Consider the following 20,858-nt stretch of genomic DNA (forward strand, 5'->3'; position numbering starts at 1 on the left):
TAACCCAGTCCTTGACTGGAAGGCTATGTCTGTGTTAAGCTGGGGATGTCGGGGGGCTCATGGGGACACTCCTATGGTGTCCATTTCGTCATCTATTCCATCTGAGATTCCGGCATTTTTGTCTGATTATCGTGATATTTTTGAAGAGCCTAAGATTGGTTCACTCCCTCCTCACAGGGATTGTGATTGCGCCATAGATCTGATTCCTGGAGGAGAAATTGGTGTGCACTAAGGTGTAATAGGGCGAGGTGCAGGTGTAGAGGACTGGAATGTCCTGATACACTAGAATTAAATTAAATACACCGCACACTCTGCGTGTATCATTTGTGAAAAACTTGAAATTTATTGAAGTGCTATAGACATATCATTCAACAATGCAGAATGCGACCAGAAGTCAAACTGACAACGTTTCGACTCTTCCCGAGTCTTTATCAAAATGGTCGCTGGAAGGAATAGAACAAATGTAAGTGACTGTACATCAAATATATACATAATTTACATACAAAGTGGTAGCACATAGCAACCCGAGAAAGAAAAAAACCCGAGAAAGAAAAAAACATAATATATACAAATATACATATAAGACATAGCATAGTACAGGTACTTGATCCTGTCTCGCAAAGGAAAAAATTAGAGAAAATATCCCCATCCTATGGGTGAAGGTGTCAATCCGCGCGGTGATTTCTGATAGTTGAGAGGACGGAGGGTTCGAGAAGAGACCGAAGTGAGGTTTACCTTAGCAAGGTGAATAGTAGTATAGCATAAATAGTATCCTCGTGGTATAAAGAGTATCTATAAGAAATAAAAAGTGTTAGTAAGGGCCGTAGATGAGATGCAACCTCTCCCAGATTATAAGAAGAATTTACCTTACAAAATGGTATTAATAATAGGCAGGAGGCCTTTCGTTATGGTACCGCAGGTATAGTCTGTTGGGGATACATGGAATGGGAATGTGTGATGGAACAAGATATATAGAAGGGCATACCCAGTGAAAGTATCGGTGAGCCGTTTTACCTTGCAGAGTTGGTGGGAGTAATGCGAGTATATTTGTAGCTCAAAGAATGCGACGTTCCTGTTGCGCCATAAAGTGGAACCTATATAAGGTGCTTAGAATTAGGGTGTATATAGATAACCATGACCTATAGCAGGTGTGTTGGACACTGCTATATATTATTACCTGGCAGGCTTAGTAGGTAGTGAGGGGGTTAACCTCATGTGGTATATGCTCAGCAAATGGATCTAGCGTGACGTAGGTCCTGCCTGATATAAATGCACCAGGTTAGGTGAGAAAAGCGTTATATAGGAAACGTTTATGAAAGATATTACCTAGGATTACTGTTGGTGTGGGGCTATCCTCTGGTAGTGCAAGTAGATAGGTAGCAGCAGCTAAGAAGCTAAAAACAGGATGCTTCTGTAGGTAATAATCCAGGTAACATGTGGTTAAAATGCATATGTAACAGTGGTACACATGGAAAGATGTTTAGCAGGTAATACCTTTATGAATAACGCTCCACAACGGCTGTAGGCGGCGGTATCAAGGAATCGGTGTCATAAATGGCAAATGGGCCATGAGTTGGAGACCTCTAGGGGGAAATATATCGTGTGAGCCAATAGTATAACGGACGCCAGGGCCATGTGTGGCCTGGAGCTGAGGGCTACATCTCCATTGGTGGATCAGGGCATTACCTTCGGGTGCTGGGGTATCGGCGGCGCTCCTGCGCCTTGCTGTGACGGCAGGTGCCCTGTGGCGTCCGAGGTTTCTATTTAAGAGCGGCGGGACCCGCGGCGCCGGAAGTGCGTCACCCGGTACCGGAAGTCCCGCCGCCTAGTCTCTAGTGTGGAGTGCGCAAGTGCGGGCGTTGTCAGGGAGACCGGGCACTGTGTACTAGCTGCTGTGACTGCGCATGCGCTATCGGGTCATCGGTGGAATAGGGTATAGATGAAGTGTCTTATTAATGGACATCAGGTCAGACTATAGGTGCGGTACTGGTTCCTTACTATAGCTGGAAGGGATAAGTCCCTCCAGGTATAGGATAATCTGATTGAGGGCAAACAATACATTGACACATATATGCAGGTGAAATAAACTCATACTACGGGTCGAGCTTGATAATAAGGGGAGGGGAGAAGAAATATAGAAGATAGAAGTAAAATAATCAAAAAAATGAATCGTAAAAAAAGGAAAATTGGACCAGGTAAAAGGAAAAAATTGTGAGAAATATATGGAAAATAAGCAAAAATATGGAAAAATAAAAATAAAAATAAAGCTAATAATGAAAATAACAATAAAATATAATAATAAAAAGAATAGAAATAAAAATGAGAATAACAATGAAAGAGAAAAAAAGAAAAAAAGAAAAAAAGAAAAAAAGAAGAAAAAAAGAAGAAAAATGGGGGAAAAAAGAATGAAAAATTGATAAAAATAAAAAATGAAAAGTCAAAAAATAAACAGGGGTTGGAAATGAGGATAGTTGCCCCATAGGGGAAAGAGGGTAGTCATACCAATTGCGATTAGACCAACCACCACGGTCAGCGGGTCTATAGGAAGAGAAAAGAGAACATGTCAATGGCAACGTTAAGGCAACCAGTCAATTTCTCTGTTGAGGCCCTTGGGCGCGAGCGTATCGAGTGTATAGATCCAAAATGTCTCCCTGGAACGGAGCAGTTTGATATGGTCACCCCCCCGTCTCGGTCTAGGTACCTGTTCTATTACCTGGAACTTGAGTTGTGCTACCGTGTGTCTGGCAGCAGCAAAGTGAGCAGGTAGGGGGAGCCATGTTTTCCCACATCTAATGGTGGATTTGTGGCTAGCCACGCGATCCCTCACATGTTGAACTGTCTCGCCCACATACAGAAGGCCACATGGGCACTTAATTAGATACACTACAAAATTTGATTCGCAGGTGAAAAAACCCCGTATAGGGAAGGACTTGCCAGTCCTTGGGTGCGTAATGTTGTCAGTTTTGATTACATTAGAGCAGGCAGCACAGTGGAGACACGGAAATGTGCCATGACGGCGTGTACTCAAAAGTTGTTGGGTATGTTCCGTGCGTGTACTACCTATGTCGGCCCTCACAATCTGATCCCTAATGTTGGGGGGTCGTCTTGTACTAATCAGTACCGGTGACTGAAATGAGGGGATACCGGGATAAGCTCTGCCCAGAAGAGGCCAGTGCCTTCTGATAGTTGAGTAGACCTTTTGCATAAACGGGTGGTGGGTATGTACAAACGGAACCCGCTCCTGTTGTAATTTAGGTAGTTGGTTTTCGTTAGGAGTAGAGGACAATATCCGTTCCTGTTGTAGTAGTATAGGTGGATATTCCCTGTCCCTGAACTTTTGGGACATAAGGTCAAGTCTGTTGTGACGTGCTTCTGGATCTGACACTATTCGTGACACTCTTTTGAATTGGGAGCGGGGAAGGCTGTTTTTTGTAGACCTAGGATGGCAGCTTGAGTATAACAGTAAGCTGTTACAATCCGTGAGTTTAGTATAAAGGTCAGTACTCAATCTTCCCTCGGGGTCCTTTAGGACCAACGTGTCGAGGAAGGCTATCTGTGTAGTACTGGAGTTCAGTGTGAACTGAAGTTCCTGAAAGATAGAGTTGAGATGCCCGTGGAAGTCACTGAGTGTGTCGGGGGTACCTGTCCAGATCATGAAAATATCGTCTATATAGCGATGGTACTCAATTGCGTGTTGGAGAAACAACTCATTATTGTAAACATAATGTTCCTCAAAGTAGTGCATATAGGCATTTGCATACGCCGGGGCTACATTTGAGCCCATGGCGGTCCCGCGTGCCTGGACGTAGTACGAGTCCTCGTATAGGAAATAGTTTTCATGGAGAACTATCCTGAGCAAGTCTAGGCAGAAATTAATTGAATTGTGGGATAAGGCAGATTTGTCCAATAAATCTTTGGTTGCTAGGATACCCTTATCGTGCGAAATGGAAGTATACAGACTTTGTACATCTAAGGTAACTAAGAGGCTGGATTGGGGTATTTGTTGGATGTTTTTTATGACGTCCAGGAATTGGCTGGTATCAAGCAGAAAAGATCTTGTCCCCTTGATAAGGGGTGTCAGGATTTTTTCTAAGAAAATCGAGAGAGGTGAAAAAACAGAATCTGTTGAGGCCACAATGGGTCTCCCAGGGGGGTTGCTGAGGGATTTATGGATTTTGGGTAAGATATAAAAAACTGGAATTATTGGATGAGGATTTTTAAGGTAGGTTACTGTTTTGGCATCTATTGTTTTATTGTCAAGATATAGGGTAAGGAGATTTTGGATGCGTTGAGTAATCCTAATAGTGGGATCTCTGGGGATAGCCTTATAGGTGTCCGTGTCTGATAGCTGACGGAGTACTTCCGCATGGTATGAGGTGCGGTCCATAACGACTGTCGCTCCCCCTTTATCTGCCGGCTTAATGATTATGTTTCTATTTGATCTTAATGCCGCGAGTGCCTGTTTCTCATCGAGGGTAAGGTTTGTGTGAGTGGGAAAGAACCCAAGTTTCTGTTGGTGAGTGAGGGATTTAATATCCCGATCGATGAGGGAAATCACAGTTTCCGCCGCATGGTACGAGTGAGGGGGTGAAAAGGCACTAACGTTACGTAAACCCAAAGAGGCAATAGACAAATCTGTTACATTCTCAGGAACAGCTGAGGCATTGGAATCTGTATTGATCCCAATGCCAAAATGGGTTTTGAGTCTGATGGATCTATAAAATTTATTTAGGTCCTTTTCCAACTGGAATGAGTCCCAGTGTGGGGTGGGGCAAAAGGATAAACCTTTTTGTAGGACCGATAGTTCTGCAGGGGACAGATTGTAACTTGAAATGTTCATCACCAGGTTCGATGGCTTACCTGGCTGCGTGTTGTCATTTTTTCTCCGCGCCCGTCGGATTGGTCTCCGTGCTGGTAACCTCCCCTGCGGCCTTTCCCTAAAAAAGGCGGTCTGGTTGAGCCTACAGACGAATCGCTGCCAGAGCTGTGTGAATCGAATCTTCTTTGCATAGGGCGTCGACGCCAAGATGTAAACGTGGTGGAATCGCTCCATCTGTAGACACGGTTGGATAAATAGTCGTCGTTGTCCCTCTGGAATTTCTGCCTTTTGCGATCCTGCAGGTTTTTCTGGTGTTCAATGATGATTTTGTCCGTTTTCTCCTTTAGGGTGGACCACTCGGCAGGAGGAAGGGTGGCTGCTAGTTGATTTTCGGTAGCCTGGATACTTTTTCTTAGATCAGAAATTTCCTTCTGGAGGTACTCTACAGTAAGAATGATGATGTCTAATGAGCACTTATTGAGAATTTTTTGATATTTATCACAATACTCCTGATTGTCTGCGAATAGGGTGGGTCGTAGATGACTCCTCAAACCCCTAGGGATTTTGTTTTGGCGATGGTATTCTGCTAAGGTCGTGCAATGTAGGTCATAAGAGACCAGTTTGCGTTTGGTTTTCTCGTAATCTCTAGTCCTCAGGTCAGTTGCTGGTATTTTCAGGAATTCAGCGGAACTGGTAACCTGGGAAAGTATACTTGAGCTAGTAGCTATGTCATAGGCAAATGTGTCGGTTGACATTTGGGAACCTTGTGCAACAACCAATATAATACGTAAATGGAGGAGAAATTGGTGTGCACTAAGGTGTAATAGGGCGAGGTGCAGGTGTAGAGGACTGGAATGTCCTGATACACTAGAATTAAATTAAATACACCGCACACTCTGCGTGTATCATTTGTGAAAAACTTGAAATTTATTGAAGTGCTATAGACATATCATTCAACAATGCAGAATGCGACCAGAAGTCAAACTGACAACGTTTCGACTCTTCCCGAGTCTTTATCAAAATGGTCGCTGGAAGGAATAGAACAAATGTAAGTGACTGTACATCAAATATATACATAATTTACATACAAAGTGGTAGCACATAGCAACCCGAGAAAGAAAAAAACATAATATATACAAATATACATATAAGACATAGCATAGTACAGGTACTTGATCCTGTCTCGCAAAGGAAAAAATTAGAGAAAATATCCCCATCCTATGGGTGAAGGTGTCAATCCGCGCGGTGATTTCTGATAGTTGAGAGGACGGAGGGTTCGAGAAGAGACCGAAGTGAGGTTTACCTTAGCAAGGTGAATAGTAGTATAGCATAAATAGTATCCTCGTGGTATAAAGAGTATCTATAAGAAATAAAAAGTGTTAGTAAGGGCCGTAGATGAGATGCAACCTCTCCCAGATTATAAGAAGAATTTACCTTACAAAATGGTATTAATAATAGGCAGGAGGCCTTTCGTTATGGTACCGCAGGTATAGTCTGTTGGGGATACATGGAATGGGAATGTGTGATGGAACAAGATATATAGAAGGGCATACCCAGTGAAAGTATCGGTGAGCCGTTTTACCTTGCAGAGTTGGTGGGAGTAATGCGAGTATATTTGTAGCTCAAAGAATGCGACGTTCCTGTTGCGCCATAAAGTGGAACCTATATAAGGTGCTTAGAATTAGGGTGTATATAGATAACCATGACCTATAGCAGGTGTGTTGGACACTGCTATATATTATTACCTGGCAGGCTTAGTAGGTAGTGAGGGGGTTAACCTCATGTGGTATATGCTCAGCAAATGGATCTAGCGTGACGTAGGTCCTGCCTGATATAAATGCACCAGGTTAGGTGAGAAAAGCGTTATATAGGAAACGTTTATGAAAGATATTACCTAGGATTACTGTTGGTGTGGGGCTATCCTCTGGTAGTGCAAGTAGATAGGTAGCAGCAGCTAAGAAGCTAAAAACAGGATGCTTCTGTAGGTAATAATCCAGGTAACATGTGGTTAAAATGCATATGTAACAGTGGTACACATGGAAAGATGTTTAGCAGGTAATACCTTTATGAATAACGCTCCACAACGGCTGTAGGCGGCGGTATCAAGGAATCGGTGTCATAAATGGCAAATGGGCCATGAGTTGGAGACCTCTAGGGGGAAATATATCGTGTGAGCCAATAGTATAACGGACGCCAGGGCCATGTGTGGCCTGGAGCTGAGGGCTACATCTCCATTGGTGGATCAGGGCATTACCTTCGGGTGCTGGGGTATCGGCGGCGCTCCTGCGCCTTGCTGTGACGGCAGGTGCCCTGTGGCGTCCGAGGTTTCTATTTAAGAGCGGCGGGACCCGCGGCGCCGGAAGTGCGTCACCCGGTACCGGAAGTCCCGCCGCCTAGTCTCTAGTGTGGAGTGCGCAAGTGCGGGCGTTGTCAGGGAGACCGGGCACTGTGTACTAGCTGCTGTGACTGCGCATGCGCTATCGGGTCATCGGTGGAATAGGGTATAGATGAAGTGTCTTATTAATGGACATCAGGTCAGACTATAGGTGCGGTACTGGTTCCTTACTATAGCTGGAAGGGATAAGTCCCTCCAGGTATAGGATAATCTGATTGAGGGCAAACAATACATTGACACATATATGCAGGTGAAATAAACTCATACTACGGGTCGAGCTTGATAATAAGGGGAGGGGAGAAGAAATATAGAAGATAGAAGTAAAATAATCAAAAAAATGAATCGTAAAAAAAGGAAAATTGGACCAGGTAAAAGGAAAAAATTGTGAGAAATATATGGAAAATAAGCAAAAATATGGAAAAATAAAAATAAAAATAAAGCTAATAATGAAAATAACAATAAAATATAATAATAAAAAGAATAGAAATAAAAATGAGAATAACAATGAAAGAGAAAAAAAGAAAAAAAGAAAAAAAGAAAAAAAGAAGAAAAAAAGAAGAAAAATGGGGGAAAAAAGAATGAAAAATTGATAAAAATAAAAAATGAAAAGTCAAAAAATAAACAGACGTTGGAAATGAGGATAGTTGCCCCATAGGGGAAAGAGGGTAGTCATACCAATTGCGATTAGACCAACCACCACGGTCAGCGGGTCTATAGGAAGAGAAAAGAGAACATGTCAATGGCAACGTTAAGGCAACCAGTCAATTTCTCTGTTGAGGCCCTTGGGCGCGAGCGTATCGAGTGTATAGATCCAAAATGTCTCCCTGGAACGGAGCAGTTTGATATGGTCACCCCCCCGTCTCGGTCTAGGTACCTGTTCTATTACCTGGAATGATGTCCATTAATAAGACACTTCATCTATACCCTATTCCACCGATGACCCGATAGCGCATGCGCAGTCACAGCAGCTAGTACACAGTGCCCGGTCTCCCTGACAACGCCCGCACTTGCGCACTCCACACTAGAGACTAGGCGGCGGGACTTCCGGTACCGGGTGACGCACTTCCGGCGCCGCGGGTCCCGCCGCTCTTAAATAGAAACCTCGGACGCCACAGGGCACCTGCCGTCACAGCAAGGCGCAGGAGCGCCGCCGATACCCCAGCACCCGAAGGTAATGCCCTGATCCACCAATGGAGATGTAGCCCTCAGCTCCAGGCCACACATGGCCCTGGCGTCCGTTATACTATTGGCTCACACGATATATTTCCCCCTAGAGGTCTCCAACTCATGGCCCATTTGCCATTTATGACACCGATTCCTTGATACCGCCGCCTACAGCCGTTGTGGAGCGTTATTCATAAAGGTATTACCTGCTAAACATCTTTCCATGTGTACCACTGTTACATATGCATTTTAACCACATGTTACCTGGATTATTACCTACAGAAGCATCCTGTTTTTAGCTTCTTAGCTGCTGCTACCTATCTACTTGCACTACCAGAGGATAGCCCCACACCAACAGTAATCCTAGGTAATATCTTTCATAAACGTTTCCTATATAACGCTTTTCTCACCTAACCTGGTGCATTTATATCAGGCAGGACCTACGTCACGCTAGATCCATTTGCTGAGCATATACCACATGAGGTTAACCCCCTCACTACCTACTAAGCCTGCCAGGTAATAATATATAGCAGTGTCCAACACACCTGCTATAGGTCATGGTTATCTATATACACCCTAATTCTAAGCACCTTATATAGGTTCCACTTTATGGCGCAACAGGAACGTCGCATTCTTTGAGCTACAAATATACTCGCATTACTCCCACCAACTCTGCAAGGTAAAACGGCTCACCGATACTTTCACTGGGTATGCCCTTCTATATATCTTGTTCCATCACACATTCCCATTCCATGTATCCCCAACAGACTATACCTGCGGTACCATAACGAAAGGCCTCCTGCCTATTATTAATACCATTTTGTAAGGTAAATTCTTCTTATAATCTGGGAGAGGTTGCATCTCATCTACGGCCCTTACTAACACTTTTTATTTCTTATAGATACTCTTTATACCACGAGGATACTATTTATGCTATACTACTATTCACCTTGCTAAGGTAAACCTCACTTCGGTCTCTTCTCGAACCCTCCGTCCTCTCAACTATCAGAAATCACCGCGCGGATTGACACCTTCACCCATAGGATGGGGATATTTTCTCTAATTTTTTCCTTTGCGAGACAGGATCAAGTACCTGTACTATGCTATGTCTTATATGTATATTTGTATATATTATGTTTTTTTCTTTCTCGGGTTGCTATGTGCTACCACTTTGTATGTAAATTATGTATATATTTGATGTACAGTCACTTACATTTGTTCTATTCCTTCCAGCGACCATTTTGATAAAGACTCGGGAAGAGTCGAAACGTTGTCAGTTTGACTTCTGGTCGCATTCTGCATTGTTGAATGATATGTCTATAGCACTTCAATAAATTTCAAGTTTTTCACAAATGATACACGCAGAGTGTGCGGTGTATTTAATTTAATTCTAGTGTATCAGGACATTCCAGTCCTCTACACCTGCACCTCGCCCTATTACACCTTAGTGCACACCAATTTCTCCTCCATTTACGTATTATATTGGTTGTTGCACAAGGTTCCCAAATGTCAACCGACACATTTGCCTATGACATAGCTACTAGCTCAAGTATACTTTCCCAGGTTACCAGTTCCGCTGAATTCCTGAAAATACCAGCAACTGACCTGAGGACTAGAGATTACGAGAAAACCAAACGCAAACTGGTCTCTTATGACCTACATTGCACGACCTTAGCAGAATACCATCGCCAAAACAAAATCCCTAGGGGTTTGAGGAGTCATCTACGACCCACCCTATTCGCAGACAATCAGGAGTATTGTGATAAATATCAAAAAATTCTCAATAAGTGCTCATTAGACATCATCATTCTTACTGTAGAGTACCTCCAGAAGGAAATTTCTGATCTAAGAAAAAGTATCCAGGCTACCGAAAATCAACTAGCAGCCACCCTTCCTCCTGCCGAGTGGTCCACCCTAAAGGAGAAAACGGACAAAATCATCATTGAACACCAGAAAAACCTGCAGGATCGCAAAAGGCAGAAATTCCAGAGGGACAACGACGACTATTTATCCAACCGTGTCTACAGATGGAGCGATTCCACCACGTTTACATCTTGGCGTCGACGCCCTATGCAAAGAAGATTCGATTCACACAGCTCTGGCAGCGATTCGTCTGTAGGCTCAACCAGACCGCCTTTTTTAGGGAAAGGCCGCAGGGGAGGTTACCAGCACGGAGACCAATCCGACGGGCGCGGAGAAAAAATGACAACACGCAGCCAGGTAAGCCATCGAACCTGGTGATGAACATTTCAAGTTACAATCTGTCCCCTGCAGAACTATCGGTCCTACAAAAAGGTTTATCCTTTTGCCCCACCCCACACTGGGACTCATTCCAGTTGGAAAAGGACCTAAATAAATTTTATAGATCCATCAGACTCAAAACCCATTTTGGCATTGGGATCAATACAGATTCCAATGCCTCAGCTGTTCCTGAGAATGTAACAGATTTGTCTATTGCCTCTTTGGGTTTACGTAACGTTAGTGCCTTTTCACCCCCTCACTCGTACCATGCGGCGGAAACTGTGATTTCCCTCATCGATCGGGATATTAAATCCCTCACTCACCAACAGAAACTTGGGTTCTTTCCCACTCACACAAACCTTACCCTCGATGAGAAACAGGCACTCGCGGCATTAAGATCAAATAGAAACATAATCATTAAGCCGGCAGATAAAGGGGGAGCGACAGTCGTTATGGACCGCACCTCATACCATGCGGAAGTACTCCGTCAGCTATCAGACACGGACACCTATAAGGCTATCCCCAGAGATCCCACTATTAGGATTACTCAACGCATCCAAAATCTCCTTACCCTATATCTTGACAATAAAACAATAGATGCCAAAACAGTAACCTACCTTAAAAATCCTCATCCAATAATTCCAGTTTTTTATATCTTACCCAAAATCCATAAATCCCTCAGCAACCCCCCTGGGAGACCCATTGTGGCCTCAACAGATTCTGTTTTTTCACCTCTCTCGATTTTCTTAGAAAAAATCCTGACACCCCTTATCAAGGGGACAAGATCTTTTCTGCTTGATACCAGCCAATTCCTGGACGTCATAAAAAACATCCAACAAATACCCCAATCCAGCCTCTTAGTTACCTTAGATGTACAAAGTCTGTATACTTCCATTTCGCACGATAAGGGTATCCTAGCAACCAAAGATTTATTGGACAAATCTGCCTTATCCCACAATTCAATTAATTTCTGCCTAGACTTGCTCAGGATAGTTCTCCATGAAAACTATTTCCTATACGAGGACTCGTACTACGTCCAGGCACGCGGGACCGCCATGGGCTCAAATGTAGCCCCGGCGTATGCAAATGCCTATATGCACTACTTTGAGGAACATTATGTTTACAATAATGAGTTGTTTCTCCAACACGCAATTGAGTACCATCGCTATATAGACGATATTTTCATGATCTGGACAGGTACCCCCGACACACTCAGTGACTTCCACGGGCATCTCAACTCTATCTTTCAGGAACTTCAGTTCACACTGAACTCCAGTACTACACAGATAGCCTTCCTCGACACGTTGGTCCTAAAGGACCCCGAGGGAAGATTGAGTACTGACCTTTATACTAAACCCACGGATTGTAACAGCTTACTGTTATACTCAAGCTGCCATCCTAGGTCTACAAAAAACAGCCTTCCCCGCTCCCAATTCAAAAGAGTGTCACGAATAGTGTCAGATCCAGAAGCACGTCACAACAGACTTGACCTTATGTCCCAAAAGATCAGGGACAGGGAATATCCACCTATACTACTACAACAGGAACGGATATTGTCCTCTACTCCTAACGAAAACCAACTACCTAAATTACAACAGGAGCGGGTTCCGTTTGTACATACCCACCACCCGTTTATGCAAAAGGTCTACTCAACTATCAGAAGGCACTGGCCTCTTCTGGGCAGAGCTTATCCCGGTATCCCCTCATTTCAGTCACCGGTACTGATTAGTACAAGACGACCCCCCAACATTAGGGATCAGATTGTGAGGGCCGACATAGGTAGTACACGCACGGAACATACCCAACAACTTTTGAGTACACGCCGTCATGGCACATTTCCGTGTCTCCACTGTGCTGCCTGCTCTAATGTAATCAAAACTGACAACATTACGCACCCAAGGACTGGCAAGTCCTTCCCTATACGGGGTTTTTTCACCTGCGAATCAAATTTTGTAGTGTATCTAATTAAGTGCCCATGTGGCCTTCTGTATGTGGGCGAGACAGTTCAACATGTGAGGGATCGCGTGGCTAGCCACAAATCCACCATTAGATGTGGGAAAACATGGCTCCCCCTACCTGCTCACTTTGCTGCTGCCAGACACACGGTAGCACAACTCAAGTTCCAGGTAATAGAACAGGTACCTAGACCGAGACGGGGGGGTGACCATATCAAACTGCTCCGTTCCAGGGAGACATTTTGGATCTATACACTCGATACGCTCGCGCCCAAGGGCCTCAACAGAGAAATTGACTGGTTGCCTTAACGTTGCCATTGACATGTTCTCTTTTCTCTTCCTATAGACCCGCTGACCGTGGTGGTTGGTCTAATCGCAATTGGTATGACTACCCTCTTTCCCCTATGGGGCAACTATCCTCATTTCCAACCCCTGTTTATTTTTTGACTTTTCATTTTTTATTTTTATCAATTTTTCATTTTTTTTCCCCCATTTTTCTTCTTTTTTTCTTCTTTTTTTCTTTTTTTCTTTTTTTCTCTTTCATTGTTATTCTCATTTTTATTTCTATTCTTTTTATTATTATATTTTATTGTTATTTTCATTATTAGCTTTATTTTTATTTTTATTTTTCCATATTTTTGCTTATTTTCCATATATTTCTCACAATTTTTTCCTTTTACCTGGTCCAATTTTCCTTTTTTTACGATTCATTTTTTTGATTATTTTACTTCTATCTTCTATATTTCTTCTCCCCTCCCCTTATTATCAAGCTCGACCCGTAGTATGAGTTTATTTCACCTGCATATATGTGTCAATGTATTGTTTGCCCTCAATCAGATTATCCTATACCTGGAGGGACTTATCCCTTCCAGCTATAGTAAGGAACCAGTACCGCACCTATAGTCTGACCTGATGTCCATTAATAAGACACTTCATCTATACCCTATTCCACCGATGACCCGATAGCGCATGCGCAGTCACAGCAGCTAGTACACAGTGCCCGGTCTCCCTGACAACGCCCGCACTTGCGCACTCCACACTAGAGACTAGGCGGCGGGACTTCCGGTACCGGGTGACGCACTTCCGGCGCCGCGGGTCCCGCCGCTCTTAAATAGAAACCTCGGACGCCACAGGGCACCTGCCGTCACAGCAAGGCGCAGGAGCGCCGCCGATACCCCAGCACCCGAAGGTAATGCCCTGATCCACCAATGGAGATGTAGCCCTCAGCTCCAGGCCACACATGGCCCTGGCGTCCGTTATACTATTGGCTCACACGATATATTTCCCCCTAGAGGTCTCCAACTCATGGCCCATTTGCCATTTATGACACCGATTCCTTGATACCGCCGCCTACAGCCGTTGTGGAGCGTTATTCATAAAGGTATTACCTGCTAAACATCTTTCCATGTGTACCACTGTTACATATGCATTTTAACCACATGTTACCTGGATTATTACCTACAGAAGCATCCTGTTTTTAGCTTCTTAGCTGCTGCTACCTATCTACTTGCACTACCAGAGGATAGCCCCACACCAACAGTAATCCTAGGTAATATCTTTCATAAACGTTTCCTATATAACGCTTTTCTCACCTAACCTGGTGCATTTATATCAGGCAGGACCTACGTCACGCTAGATCCATTTGCTGAGCATATACCACATGAGGTTAACCCCCTCACTACCTACTAAGCCTGCCAGGTAATAATATATAGCAGTGTCCAACACACCTGCTATAGGTCATGGTTATCTATATACACCCTAATTCTAAGCACCTTATATAGGTTCCACTTTATGGCGCAACAGGAACGTCGCATTCTTTGAGCTACAAATATACTCGCATTACTCCCACCAACTCTGCAAGGTAAAACGGCTCACCGATACTTTCACTGGGTATGCCCTTCTATATATCTTGTTCCATCACACATTCCCATTCCATGTATCCCCAACAGACTATACCTGCGGTACCATAACGAAAGGCCTCCTGCCTATTATTAATACCATTTTGTAAGGTAAATTCTTCTTATAATCTGGGAGAGGTTGCATCTCATCTACGGCACTTGCTAACACTTTTTATTTCTTATAGATACTCTTTATACCACGAGGATACTATTTATGCTATACTACTATTCACCTTGCTAAGGTAAACCTCACTTCGGTCTCTTCTCGAACCCTCCGTCCTCTCAACTATCAGAAATCACCGCGCGGATTGACACCTTCACCCATAGGATGGGGATATTTTCTCTAATTTTTTCCTTTGCGAGACAGGATCAAGTACCTGTACTATGCTATGTCTTATATGTATATTTGTATATATTATGTTTTTTTCTTTCTCGGGTTGCTATGTGCTACCACTTTGTATGTAAATTATGTATATATTTGATGTACAGTCACTTACATTTGTTCTATTCCTTCCAGCGACCATTTTGATAAAGACTCGGGAAGAGTCGAAACGTTGTCAGTTTGACTTCTGGTCGCATTCTGCATTGTTGAATGATATGTCTATAGCACTTCAATAAATTTCAAGTTTTTCACAAATGATACACGCAGAGTGTGCGGTGTATTTAATTTAATTATAGATCTGATTCCTGGCAGTAAATTTCCAAAGGGTCGTTTGTTTAACCTATCTGTACCTGAACATGCTGCTATGCGCGAGTATATTAAGGAGTCCCTGGAAAAGGGACATATTCGTCCTTCTTCATCACCTTTAGGAGCCGGTTTTTTCTTTGTCTCTAAAAAGGATGGCTCTCTGAGGCCTTGTATTGATTATCGTCTCCTGAATAAAATTACAGTCAAATATCAGTATCCGTTGCCTTTGCTGACTGATTTGTTTGCTCGCATAAGGGGGGCTAAGTGGTTCTCTAAGATTGATCTTCGTGGGGCGTATAATTTGGTGCGAATTAAGCAGGGGGATGAGTGGAAGACCGCATTTAATACGCCTGAGGGCCATTTTGAGTATTTGGTAATGCCTTTCGGCCTTTCTAATGCACCTTCTGTCTTTCAGTCCTTAATGCATGATATTTTCCGGGAATATTTGGATAAATTTATGATTGTGTACTTGGATGATATTTTGATTTTTTCTGATGACTGGGAGTCTCATGTTCAGCAGGTCAGGAGGGTTTTTCAGGTTTTGCGGGAGAATTCTTTGTGTGTAAAGGGTTCAAAGTGTGTTTTTGGGGTTCAAAAAATTTCATTTTTGGGGTATATTTTTACCCCTTCTTCTATTGAGATGGACCCTGTCAAGGTTCGGGCTATTTACGACTGGACGCAGCCTACTTCTTTGAAGAGTCTCCAGAAATTCTTGGGCTTTGCTAATTTTTATCGTCGATTTATAGCTGGTTTTTCTGGCGTTGCTAAACCTCTGACGGATTTGACTAAAAAGGGTGCTGATGTTGCCAATTGGTCCCCTGCTGCTGTGGAGGCCTTTCGGGAGCTTAAGCGCCGCTTTTTGTCTGCCCTTGTGTTGCGCCAGCCTGATGTTTCTCTTCCCTTTCAGGTTGAGGTCGATGCTTCCGAGATCGGAGCGGGGGCGGTTTTGTCGCAGAAAAGTTCCGACTGCTCAGTGATGAGACCTTGTGCGTTCTTTTCGCGAAAATTTTCGGCCGCCGAGCGAAACTATGATGTTGGTAATCGGGAGCTTTTGGCCATGAAGTGGGCATTTGAGGAGTGGCGTCATTGGCTTGAGGGTGCCAGACATCAGGTGGTAGTTTTGACTGATCACAAGAATTTTATTTATTTGGAGTCTGCCAGGCGCCTGAATCCTAGACAGGCACGTTGGTCGTTGTTCTTTTCCCGGTTTAATTTTGTGGTCTCGTACTTACCGGGTTCTAGGAATGTGAAAGCAGATGCTCTTTCTAGGAGTTTTGAGCCTGACTCTCCTGGGAATTCTGAACCTGCTGGTGTCCTTAAGGATGGAGTGGTTTTGTCTGCTGTCTCTCCAGATTTGCGACGTGCTTTGCAAGAATTTCAGGCGGATAGACCTGATCGTTGTCCGTCTGGTAGACTGTTTGTTCCTGACGAGTGGACCACTAGAGTCATCTCGGAAGTTCATTCTTCTACTCTGGCAGGTCATCCGGGAATTTTTGGCACCAGAGATTTGGTGGCTAGATCCTTCTGGTGGCCTTCCCTGTCTCGAGATGTGCGTGTTTTTGTGCAGTCTTGCGATGTGTGTGCTCGGGCCAAGCCTTGTTGTTCTAGGGCTAGTGGGTTGTTGTTGCCCTTGCCTATTCCGAAGAGGCCTTGGACGCACATCTCTATGGACTTTATCTTGGATCTCCCTGTTTCTCAGAAGATGTCTGTCATCTGGGTGGTGTGTGACCGTTTTTCTAAAATGGTTCATTTGGTGCCATTGCCTAAGTTGCCTTCCTCATCTGAGTTGGTCCCTCTGTTTTTTCAAAATGTGGTTCGCTTGCATGGTATTCCGGAAAACATCGTTTCTGACAGGGGTACCCAGTTCGTGTCTAGATTTTGGCGGGCAGTCTGTGCCAGGTTGGGCATTGATTTGTCCTTTTCGTCTGCATTCCATCCTCAGACCAATGGCCAGACGGAGCGAACTAATCAAACTTTGGAGACTTATTTGAGGTGTTTTGTTTCTGCGGATCAGGATGATTGGGTTGCCTTTCTGCCGTTGGCGGAGTTTGCTCTTAATAATCGGGCTAGTTCTGCCACTTTGGTTTCTCCTTTCTTTTGCAATTCAGGGTTTCATCCACGTTTTTCATCTGGTCAGGTTGAATCTTCGGATTGTCCTGGAGTGGATGCGGTGGTGGATCGGTTGCATCGGATTTGGGGACAAGTGGTGGATAATTTGGAATTGTCCCAGGAGAGGACTCAGCAGTTTGCTAACCGTCGTCGTTGTGTTGGTCCCCACCTTCGCGTTGGGGACTTGGTGTGGTTGTCTTCCCGTTTTGTCCCTATGAGGGTTTCTTCTCCCAAATTTAAGCCTCGGTTCATCGGTCCTTATAGGATTTTGGAGATTCTTAACCCTGTTTCCTTTCGTTTGGACCTCCCGGCATCTTTCGCTATCCATAATGTGTTCCATTGGTCGTTGTTGCGGAGATATGAGGTACCGGTGGTTCCTTCTACTGAACCTCCTGCTCCTGTGCTGGTGGAGGGTGAATTGGAGTACGTCGTGGAGAAGATCTTGGACTCCCGTATTTCCAGACGGAGACTTCAATATCTGGTTAAATGGAAAGGCTATGGTCAGGAAGATAATTCTTGGGTAACTGCCTCTGATGTTCATGCCTCGGATTTGGTTCGTGCCTTTCATAGGGCTCATCCAGATCGCCCTGGCGGTTCTTGTGAGGGTTCGGTGCCCCCTCCTTAAGGGGAGGGTACTGTTGTGTATCCGCTTTTTGGGCTCCCCTGGTGGTTGCTGGTGGTACTGGTGACTTGTTTGCACTTTGCTTCTTCTGTTCACCTGCTTCCATCAGTGTTTGGGAGTTTCCTATTTAGCCTTGCTCTCCAGTCATTTCCTTGCCCGTCATCATTGTAACCAGAGCCTTCGGTTGCATGTTCCTGCTACTAGTCTGCTGATCAGCTAAGTGGACTTTGTCCTTTTGTTTCGTACCTTTTGTCCAGTTTGCAGTTTTTGTAATTCTCTGTAGCTGGAAGCTCTTGCGGGCTGAAATTGCCACTCCTGTGTCATGAGTTGACACAGGAGTCTTAAAGTAATTTCAGGATGGTTTTTGAAAGGGTTTTCAGTTGACCGTGAAGTCCTCTTTTGTATCCTTCTGCTATCTAGTAAGCGGACCTCTCTTTGCTAAATCTACTTTCATACTGTGTATGTCTTTTCCTCTTAATTCACCGTTATTACATGTGGGGGGCTGCTATCATCTTTCGGGGTATTTCCCTAGAGGTAAGCCAGGTCTGTTTCTTCCTCTACCAGGCGTAGTTAGTCCTCCGGCTGGCGCGTGGCATATAGGAAGCCGTAGGTATGCTCCCTGGCTACTGTTAGTTGTGTGGTAGATTTAGCTCACGGTCAACTCGAGTTTCCATCACCCGAGAGCTCATTCGTTACTTATGTGTTTTTTACGTTCCCTTGCCATTGGGAACCATGACATCTGAGGTACCAATAACTGTTCTACCATTTCCCCACGTACTTTCTCAACTCGATACAACAGGTCTCGGTTTAGCTCAAAGCGTGGCAACTCGGTGGCTGCCCCAGGTTGTTGGGGTTCCCCGCTAATAAACAGTACATTTTCCCTGGCCCGAGTCAAAGTAGGGTCTCGGAGTTGCGCTGTACCAAAATTATCGCTTGATACATTTAAGTCTACCAGTTCAGGTCCTGGCGGCAAGTCTTCCACAACCCCGGCCAACACTTCTATGGGAGAATTTTCCCCCTCCTCCACCGAAGGGGAGGTCACCCCATACCGCCAACTTTTCTTCCTCTGGGCTACCAGGTTCATGCCCCACCTCTGGAGAATGTAGCCTGGATGTCACCGGTGTCGGCAGTTGTCCACTGGGTGAGACAACTGTGGGCCAAAGTACAGAAAACAAAGGAAAATCTCTACCAAGTATCAATTCAAAATGTAAACTAACCACAACCCCCACCTCGTGGCACCGCCTCCCCGCTGGCGTGTTTATCACCACTAGGGCGGTAGGATAGTCTTTTAAGTCCCCATGTATACACAACACCCCAATTTTCCGATCAGTGTACTCGCTGGACTGAACCAGACTAGCTCGTACTAGGGTCACAAGACTCCCTGAGTCCAGTAGGGCCACGGCTGGGGTACCCTCCACATCCACCTTACACAAATGTCCCATATTGGATCCCTCCTGGATACCTGTAGCGCAAATCAGTTTGGCATAATGGGATTGGCGATACCCAAAGTTTGTCTCCATGGGCTCAGTCAGGAGGGGCATTCAGCTCTCATATGGCCAGGCTCCTGGCACGGCCAGCAGACTATGGGGCCTCTTTCTCCTCCAGATAAGTCTTGAGTGGCCTTCCTGGGCTCTGCTTGCCGAGCTAGGGGTGGAGATTTAGGGAACCTTCCGGACACCTTCCGGGGAGTCCCTCCCTGGAGCTCTTTGGTGGCCCCATATCGCTCTATCAGATCCATCATCTGGAGCGCATTAGTAGGGGACGCCTGCCCGACCCATTATTGGAGGGAGCGGGGCAAACCCCTCCAAAATTTATCAGTCACTATGCGGTCCAGTATGGCCATGGGAGACAGAACCTCAGGCTGCAACCATTTCTGAAATAAGTGCAACAGGTCATAATATTGGGAGCGAGCTGGCTTGGAGGGGTTAAACTCCCACTGATGTACCCGCTGGGCCCGGACCAACACATTTACCCCAAGACGTGCCAGTATCTCACCCTTCACGACTGCGTAGTCCTCCCTCTGCTCAAGGGATAGATCTTGATAGGCCTTCAAAGGTCCTGGAGCCAGAAATGGAGCACGACTTCTGCCCACTGGTCCCGGGGTAGTCTCTCCCGCTCAGCTACTCCCTCAAACATCTCCAAATACGTCTCGACGTCATCAGATTTCTCCATTTTGCGGATCGCTGTACGAACCGCTTTCCGGACATCATGGATTCCCCGTGAAGTTCCTCTTGTCTGCGACGCTGTGATATGCTGAATCAACAGCTGGTTGGTTTCCTGCTGCTGCTGTGTAGCCTGCTGCTGTTGTCGCATAGCGTCCACAAGCACTTTTATTGTGGCCTCCATTTCTGCAGAGTTCCCCGACTGGGTCTGCGCCACTCCTTTCACCCAGGACATAAGCTGGAGTAAAAATAAGCAAAAATAGCCTGGCCTCACTGCGTATGCATTCTCCACCAACTGTAGGGATTGGCTCAGGTGAGCAATGGTAGGGCCGCAGTAATGAGGCAACACACAGGCTTCCAGTCCAAACTTCAGTGGTTTATTGTCACTTTAAACAGTCCATGACAGAAAGTAAGAGAAAAACCCAAACATACTCCAGCTTGGAGAACCACTGGTCTCAGACTCACCCTTACACGGGACGGGCTTAACTAAGCGGCTGCCAAGTCAGCGGCTTCCGCCAGGTGCCATTCCCAGGGTTGCTAACAGTCATGTCACCAACCTTTGTGACATGTGTGGGAGAGAAAAACAGTTCAGGCTCCTTCCAGCCTAGTTCTATCCCCAGAATAACATGTGCCAAACAAAAGAAACTCCATTACATAGTCTATAGCCACACCCACAGGTGAGGTACCCATCACATGGGCTGATCACATGATCGTGACATCACTGCTGGTCCTCAACCTTTAGGAAAATAACTGGCCAAAACTTATCCTGCTGGGAGAAATATATCTTCCGTCCAGCACTACACCT

At 45.0% G+C, this 20,858-nt stretch overlaps 2 long non-coding RNA genes across 2 annotated transcripts; one reads left to right on the forward strand and one right to left on the reverse strand.

The window, feature by feature from the left end:
• Positions 1–620: 620 nt before the first annotated feature.
• Positions 621–5,057, reverse strand: LOC143783502 (uncharacterized). Its single transcript, XR_013217215.1, has 3 exons — positions 4,861–5,057; positions 2,503–2,538; positions 621–792 (listed from the first exon to the last, which is right to left on the reverse strand). It is a non-coding gene; the product is annotated as an uncharacterized LOC143783502 (long non-coding RNA).
• Positions 5,058–10,401: 5,344 nt separating this feature from the next.
• Positions 10,402–14,829, forward strand: LOC143783503 (uncharacterized). Its single transcript, XR_013217216.1, has 3 exons — positions 10,402–10,598; positions 12,921–12,956; positions 14,658–14,829. It is a non-coding gene; the product is annotated as an uncharacterized LOC143783503 (long non-coding RNA).
• Positions 14,830–20,858: the final 6,029 nt, after the last annotated feature.

The sequence above is a fragment of the Ranitomeya variabilis genome, chromosome 6 (assembly GCF_051348905.1).
Source record: "Ranitomeya variabilis isolate aRanVar5 chromosome 6, aRanVar5.hap1, whole genome shotgun sequence".
In the NCBI taxonomy this organism is placed as follows: Eukaryota; Metazoa; Chordata; class Amphibia; order Anura; family Dendrobatidae; genus Ranitomeya; species Ranitomeya variabilis.